We start from the raw sequence: 8,388 nt of genomic DNA, 5'->3' as shown, positions 1-8,388 counted from the left end.
GAAATGAAATACCTATTACACACAAGTTCATCACACTTCAGGCCAGTCCCCACCACTTTTGTTCCTGACTTGGAATTTCCTGGATGGGACGGTTTTAAGATAGGCTCTAAGATCTGTAATAACATAGGGGAGTTTTTAACGTAACATTAGGTGACGTTTTCCTCATTATAGGAGGTAAGACAAAATTAAACACAAGCCTTTGCTAACAAGATTCTATTTCCTGGACCTTAAAGTTCATGACATTTAGCTCTCTGGAAATCTCTTCCAACAGGTCAGGGCATAAACAGTATTCAGAGATGTCAGACAAAGACATTTCCTTCAAAGTCATGGCCAGGTGAATCTTTGACTTCCATGTAGGCTTCAAATAGCAGCCCCATAACAATTCTTTCTCAAATAAGAATCCATTTACTGCCAAAGAAAGCACCTATCTTGGATGGGTGCAAAGTTCTGTTGAGGAAAGACAACATGTGTATCCTGCGGGAGAAGGTACACAGAGTCTTCACAGGGCAGGGGAATACACCAATCTGTACTTTTTTCTGTAACCTGTGAATTAGTTTTGTGGATTTCACCTTTTTGGGCTCCAGAGAAATAAAACCTAAGGGTACAGTACCAGGGCCTCCATGAAGGACCCAGAAATACCTGTTGGCTGACTGAATTAGGGCAAAACTTGGAACATGATTTCAATCCAAATTCCAAATTAACTGGAGGGCAGTTCTGTGAGTTCAGATATTGGAACAGCTGGTTTTATAGACAATCTGAGACCAGGTTCTTGCCCTCAGTGTCAGGTAATTTTGGAGGGTGGGTGTGGGAGGGAGGGCAAGGAATGCTTATATTAAATTCTATTCCTCTCTGAATAAGTACTCACCCCCCAACCCCCGCCAGTTGGAGAGAGACTGCTGAAGGTAGCCCTGGTGTAAAACATGTGCACTAAAATAAGCAGGGCTTTCAGCACCCATTTGCAGGAGCTGATTCAATCCCAAATACACTTTTTTCTCTTTGTCCAAAACCTTCCATGGAGAGGGAGGGGGCAGTGTGAGAAAAATCAAGGGAAGAATGGGAATTAACATGCACGTTACAGGACAGAGGAGTCTTGTGGTGGAGGGGTCCTGGGGAAAACTTTGGACACCAAAGATTTGCAGGGGCTCCCTCCTATTTGGAATTATAGCTCCAGAGTCTACACCAGGGGGCCAGTTTCATAGAAGGCACTTAATAAACATATAATGAATTGAAATGAATTGATGACAAACCAAGGAAATATTTACATCAATTGATTAATTCATCTACCCATTCCCTTAAAAATATTTAGCGGATCCTAAAACATAGGTGATGTAGAGAACGTACAGGAAAGATGTAGTCCTTGACAGCCATGACATTCTCTAGGAGGTGAGGGGTGAGTGAGAAGTGATAAAATATGACCCATGTCACTATGCACCCAGAGCCGTTTAGAGACTCCCCACAGGCAGCGATGTGAGTAGAGCCATGAGGGGCTCCTGGAAGTCTCCTGAGGGTCTGCAGATACTCTGGAGTTACCAGTGAATTAGATTGCTGTGACAAAGCAGAATTCTGTTCCCCATGCTTGTGCTGCTGTGCCTTGCTGGGCTGGAATGGACCCTGCCCTTCTACACCACTCCTCCTACAAGGACTAAATCAGATGCCAGCTTGAGGTGACATCCCCTCCAAAGACTCATGTACACAGAGAGACCAGGGCACCTGACAGTTTAACAAAATCATAGTTCTTGGACTTGGTTGCTCACCGTGGCTATCTGCAAGCTCAAATTCCTGAAATTGTGATTTCATTGTTCTTGGGTATGGCCTGGGCCTGGGGATGTTTAAAAGCACCCTCCCCCATAATCCAGGAAAGAATGAGAATATTACCCAAGAAGACATCTATTTTCATTTATGCCAAAGTTAAGGATTGTTTATTCCCCTCTCCCTTTTAATTTCCCTGCTTTTTCCATGGAAAGCAAAAAGGCTTATACTTTCACTTTTGCAGGCATGCTGAACAGATTTACAAAGGGTAAAAGCACTTGGAATACTCTATGTATTGAGGGGAACATTCTGCCTGTATAATCTGCTGTTCAATCTTTCATCTCCCTAGATCGACCGCTGGGCCTCTATTCTCCCGGGACTGGGGTAATAAACAGCTCTTCTGACTGCTCTTTAAATTGTATATAAAAGAGGACACAAATGTAAGTGACGAGGTGGCCGAGTGGTTAAGGCGATGGACTGCTAATCCATTGTGCTCTGCATGCGTGGGTTCGAATCCCATCCTCGTCGTTCAGTTTCCCTGCTGGACTGGCTGCGTGAGGTTTTAGTGTTTTGTGAGAAAAATATTTCACCAAGGGACGTAAGAAAAGAAAAAGAATTTGCATGACAAGAAGATCCAAGTGTCACATAAGAAGATCTAAAAATATACATCTGTGCCTTGGAATTGGTACCCAAATCACACCAGAGAACAAAATGTTTGTTTTGCCAATTAATGAGCAATCTGCAAGAACAGCTCTTTCCTGACGTGTACAAGAGGCATGGAAACCCCAGCCAGACTTCTGAGCTGGCCGAACCTGGCCTGGCTGCCTGCCACAGCGGTGTGTCAGCTGAAGTCAGAGAGACCGGCTGCCAGTGACACCCCCGTGCAGACGAAATAACACTCATCTCTTCAGTGGCAGGTTATGTTTGGAAACGTCCTGCCTGTTTAGGCTGCCAAGTCTGCGGACACGGTTCTGCCGATCGTGGGTACGGGAGGAAGGCCACCTCGTGGAACACAGGTGCTGTCTGGCCTCTCTGCCTGCCTGGGGCCCAAACGAGGTGCCCCTGTGTGTTCGCGGCCCATAGGACGTGTGTTCTATAATCTGGAAGCTCCCAGAACTGGTGCCGAAAGGTCCTGTCCTGAGTCATGTCAACTCCGCACCTACTTCCCTTACAGGATCTGGGGCACAATTCCATGACCACCTACTGACTTGGAGGTTTGTCAGCCACACGGCGGGATAAAAAAAAGGCTCGCAAGGCATGAATTAGCATGGTGTGAAAAGAAAAGTTGGTAAAAAGAGTCCAGGGTGTGAGGAGGTAGGAAAATATGTTCTGCAGGGAAAGGGATGTTGATACACGGAGAGACACGCGCTGGGTAAATCGACATTCCTCTCTTCTTCTGAACAGTTACTCCTACTTTCCCTGCTTCTCTCACTGTTTACAGAACCCCACAGCCCTCTCTCATTTCACTCTGGCTGCGTCAGGTGGGATGAAGAGAACTTACAGCAGTAAGTCGTGTTTTCAAATACGAACATTACTGTAAAAAAAATTCAGTAGAAAGTTTCACATCCTGTTGGTGTTCAAATCTGTTGCACCTGCAACTCCAGATGCTGCCTGCAATGCTGCCTTCTCCCTAGTGCAGGAGAAGGGAAAATTCTACACAGTCTCTGTCCAGAAATTTTTTTCCTTGGGTCAAGCTCTTGTAATATCCAGTTGCCACATTCTTCTGCTGATGTCCTCCTGAGCCGTGAAGGTCTCTGCTCTGTCCCACTGGCTTCCTAACCACCCACCTGCCACCACTACTCCTGAATGTGATGCTGGGGAAAGGGGCCTTGTCCTCCCCACCCATACTACACCCACCTACACCCACCTACACCTGAACATTTAAATGACACCCTTACAAAGGAAAATGGGATGGTTTTTGTATAACTTACACAAGAGACACAGGCATGTGAAATGGCTTGTTCATGCATGCCATAAAACAACACACAAAAATCTGCTTTGCAGGAAGTGGAAAAGCTGAACCATTTTGAGATTTGTATTTACATTAGCACATTATTTATTTTTCTTATTAAAACAGTAAGATAATACACATCAGATTTTGAAAGTACAAAAATTAGTTCAGGGAGGGAGGTACATTGGTATAGCCTCTGGAACAGCAGCTTCATGACTGAAGAAATAGAAAGTGGGCTCCTGGGTGGCTCAGTTGGTTAAGTGTCTGCCTTCAGCTCCTGTTATGATCTGGATCAAACCCCATGTCAGGCTCCCTGTTCAGCAGGGAACCAGGTTCTCCCTCTGCTGCTGCTCCCCTTGCTTGTGCACATGCTCTCTCTCTGTCAAATAACTATATAAAATCTTAAAAAAAAAAAAAAAAGAAAGAAATAGCTACCAATCATGCTTCCTTTCTGATAATTACTATGATTTAAAAAAAAATAAGTCAAACAGAGAGAGTCAATTATCATATGGTTTCACTTATTTGTGGAACATAACAAATAACATAGAGGACATGGGGAATTAGGAGAAGGGAGTTGGGGGAAATTGGAAGGGGAGGTGAACAATGAGAGACTATGGACTCTGAAAAACAATCTGAAAGGTTTGAAGAGGTGGGGAGGTGGGAGGTTGGGGGAACCAGGTGGTGGATATTAGAGAGGGCACGGATTGCATGGAGCACTGGGTGTGGTACAAAAACAATGAATACTGTTATGTTGAAAATTAAAAAAAAAAATGATTAAAAAAAAAAATAAGGGCACCTGGGTGGCTCAGTGGGTTAAAGCCTCTGCCTTCAGCTCAGGTCATGATCTCAGGGTCTTGGGATCGAGCCCCATATTGGGCTGTCTGCTCAGCAGGGAGCCTGCTTCCCCCTCCCTCTCTGCGTGCCTCTCTGCCTACTTGTGATCTCTCTTTCTCTGTGTCAAGTAAATGAATAAAATCTTTAAAAAATAAATAAATAAAATAAATAAAATAAAAATATATTTACACTTATGTATGAATAACCAAAATTTATAGTAATATTTGATATGCAATTTTGAATCTAGTGTTTTCGTTTTAAATTTCTTCTCCTTTTCCAATTACAAATGTGGATTATTTTTAGTGTGCAAACGTAAAATATCACAGAAATTAAAAGAGAACGTAAAAGTAAGACTTTCTACAACAGGTGCTGGCGAGGATATGGACAACAGGGTAACTTTCTGTGCTGTTGGTGACAGTGCAAACTGGTGCAGCACTCTGGAAAACAGTATAGAAGTTTCTCAGAAAGTTAAAAATAGAACTACCCTGTAATCCAGCAATTGCACTACTGGGTATTTACCCAAAGAACATAAAAATATTAATTCAAAGAGATGCATGCACCCCTATGTTTATAACAGTATTATCTATAATAGTCAAGTTATGGAAACAGTCCAAGTGTCCACTGACAAATGAATGGATAGAGGAGATGAAGAAGATTAAGACAATGGGATATCACTCAGTCATAAAAACAGAATGAAACCTTACTTTTTGCAACAACATGGCTGCAACTAAAATGTATTATGCAAAGTGAAATAAGTCATCCAGAGAAAGATGAATACCACATGATTTCACACGTATATGGAATTTAAGACACAAAACAAATGAGCAGAGGGACAAAAAAGAGAGACAAACACCAGGAAACAGACTGAAAAAACAAACTGATGGTCATTAGAAGGAAGGTGGGTGGGGAATGGGATAAACAGCTGATGGGACTAAGGAGTGCACCTGTGGTGAACGCTAGTCATTGTATGGGGGTGTTGAATTACAAAATTGTGCATATGAAACTATTACCCTGTATGTTAACTAACTGGAATTTAAATAAAATTGAAAAAAAAAAAAAAGACTTTCTGGTAATTCCCACCCCCTCCCATCACTATCTTTGACCCTTTAGTGTATAATCTGACAATTATTTTTCTCTTTTCCGGATGTACATATACTCAAACTTTTGTCCTGAGAGCTTCCCATGTCATTACATGTTCTTTGAAAACACCATGCTAATGGCAACTTATGTATCATAGAAATGCACAGAATTAGTTAATCTTTTTTCCTATTGAATTTGTTTCTCCAGTTAGACTATTTAGCAACTTTTACCAAGTTTGTTGCTGGGCAGACCCTCTCATCTTTGGCCTCATTGTTGGTGGCTTCCCTTAGAGTAAAGTCTTTGAACAAGAATAGGGAATCACAGGACAAGAACTTTCAATCAGCTTGATACATATTATTAGGCTATATGGGCACTTTCTACATTCAGTATGTATATTTGATTATAATTTTAACCAATTTAAGATATTTGGTTAAGATATCTTTGACATTTTGAATCATTAGATCTTCTTATTAGTTTTCCCTTCAGATTTCTTTCATAGAAAGCATTTCTCCAACATGAGAGTGGCTAGACTCTCACATATTTTTCTGTGTTGGAGATTCTTTTGTACTTGTTTTCGTTTTTTCCCATTTCTTTTTTTTTTTTTTTAAGATTTTTTTTATTTATTTCACACACAGAGATCACAAGTAGGCAGAGAGGCAGGCAGAGAGAGAGGAGGAAGCAGGCTCCCCACTGAGCAGAGAGCCTGATTCAGGGCTCAATCCCAGGACCCCGGGATCATGACCTGAGCCGAAGCTTTAACCCACTGAGGCTTTAACCCACTGAGCCACCCAGGTGCCCCACGTTTTTTCCCATTTCGCTCCTTAATCCTGTTAGACTTTGTTTTAGTAGGTCACATAATGTGAGAATGTTTTGTTTTCTTTTTCTGAAATAAACAAGTAATTGCTCAGCACCTCTTAAAGATATTCTTTGCTTGAGGGGGTGGGGTGGTTATTTTAACAGTGAATCCAGGCTACTCATTTCTGGTCCATCGACTCATTGTTGATTAGGCACCAATGCCACCTGGCTTGACTTTTTGTAGCTCAAAGCATGGCAACTTTTGTAGCTTGAAGCATGGCAGGTGGGTACTGAATTAGAGGGTGCTATACAACATTAACCGTGGGCCTTTGTGAGGTGGTACACAAACTCCCTGTCTCCTATTGGAAGGGAGTACTTGTGGTCCCTCTGCATAAGGTTGTTGGGGGAAGGGAAATGTGGCAGTTCAGGAAAGTCATAGCATGGTATTTATCACAGATGGGTTACACATGGTAGCTACTGTTAGGTGTTGCATTTTGTATCGCTAAGAGGAGCCACACCCAGTATTGTTTATTTGTTTGTTTCCTTTTTTTAAGTCCTGGCTATTCTTCTGGTCTCTTTTTATTTTCAGAAAAATTTCTCTAACATATTCAAAAGAAATTCCATCAAGATTTTAATGGAAGTTATTCATCTGATGCACTCATTTGGGAAAAACTGACATTGTGCCATAATCTACTCATCCTCTGTCTCGCACTATGTTTTCCAATTACTAAGATTTTATGATCGTCAGGCAAATTTTGTGGTGGTGTTTCTGTTTTACTTTTACACATTTATTCTTAAAGCCATTCTTTTGTGGGTTTTGGGTTTTTTTTGTTTTTTTTTTTTTGGTGTAGTTTTGCTCATGTGATTCATATAGTTTCTTATCCTTTTTGAATAAATGATTGCTTATATTTGGAAAGCTATTTAGTTTTGGTGTATTTGCTTTGTATCCAGCAACATCACCTTATTTGGGTATTCTAAAACTGTAATGAATTTTTCAGGCTTTCTAAAAATTCAGTTATATCATCTGTCAATAATAACTATGCCATCCCTTCTCTTCAGTTAATACCTCTCCTCTGTTATGTAGCCTGGAGAATCTGCTACAACACCCAGAACAACACTGCAAACCGTAGTGTCAGAAGTCATTCTGCAGAGCAGAGTAGCCCTTTCTTTACTTCTCTCTCTGCCTCGATGCTGAGCAATCTTGCATCCACTCTTCTCTGTGCCTCAGTTTCTACATTGGTTTAAGCGTTTAACTAAGAGGTAACTCATGGCAGGGTGCTGACCAACTCTTTCTGTCATTCATTACTGCTTCTGCCTATACTTGCTCTCCTTCCTTCTCTCTTTCCTCATTTGACATATTCCCTTCATCTGGACTCCTTCCCTCTTTTTTACAGCTGGTCCCTCAGATGGCCATTATTCCTGGGGCCAGGTTTTTACCATCTCTCTGAAACTGTTCATTTTTTTCCCTTCTCACCAGAGGACAGGTGTGACCTGTCCACACTGTTGGGCTAGGAGCCTTCTCTTGAGATTCAGTTCCAAGCTGGGGGTTGAGAGAAACAACTGAAATCCCTTTGTGGTTTGATAAATTCAGACTTGTGGCATCTTGCAAAGATCTTCAATGCAGGAGAATCTGGGACAACATGGTTTGGCTTTGGATTTAGTGATTTGAGGGAACTTCAAATAGAAGCTGTGATGAATTAGCAGGGGATTTTCAGTTATGATGCTGTCACATATTAATATTCTAGATTCCTGACCACAGACTATAATCACTGTATTATTTTAGAATGTTTGCCCTTTCTAATAATTTCTCTCCAAAAAAGAAGATAAATCATAATTGGAGCATTTTTCTCTTGGTCTGTGGCCACATATGGCCATGCTCATGGTTCATCTGTGTGAGTCTCATCTCATGAGAAATAAGAGTTACATAGAAATCAGCTGTAAGATTAACTCAACCCTGATCTCGTTCTGTTTCAATTTAG

The 8,388-nt window shown here is 41.5% G+C and overlaps 1 non-coding gene across 1 annotated transcript; it reads left to right on the top strand.

The window, feature by feature from the left end:
* Positions 1-2,195: 2,195 nt before the first annotated feature.
* Positions 2,196-2,277, top strand: TRNAS-GCU. Its single transcript has one exon. It is a non-coding gene; the product is annotated as a tRNA-Ser (tRNA).
* Positions 2,278-8,388: the final 6,111 nt, after the last annotated feature.

This window comes from Enhydra lutris, unplaced genomic scaffold (assembly GCF_002288905.1).
Source record: "Enhydra lutris kenyoni isolate GAN:26980312 unplaced genomic scaffold, ASM228890v2 scaffoldscaffold6, whole genome shotgun sequence".
NCBI classification, from domain to species: Eukaryota; Metazoa; Chordata; class Mammalia; order Carnivora; family Mustelidae; genus Enhydra; species Enhydra lutris.
The sequence above is the reverse complement of the archived record's forward strand: the minus strand, read 5'-3'. Positions and strand labels throughout refer to the sequence as shown.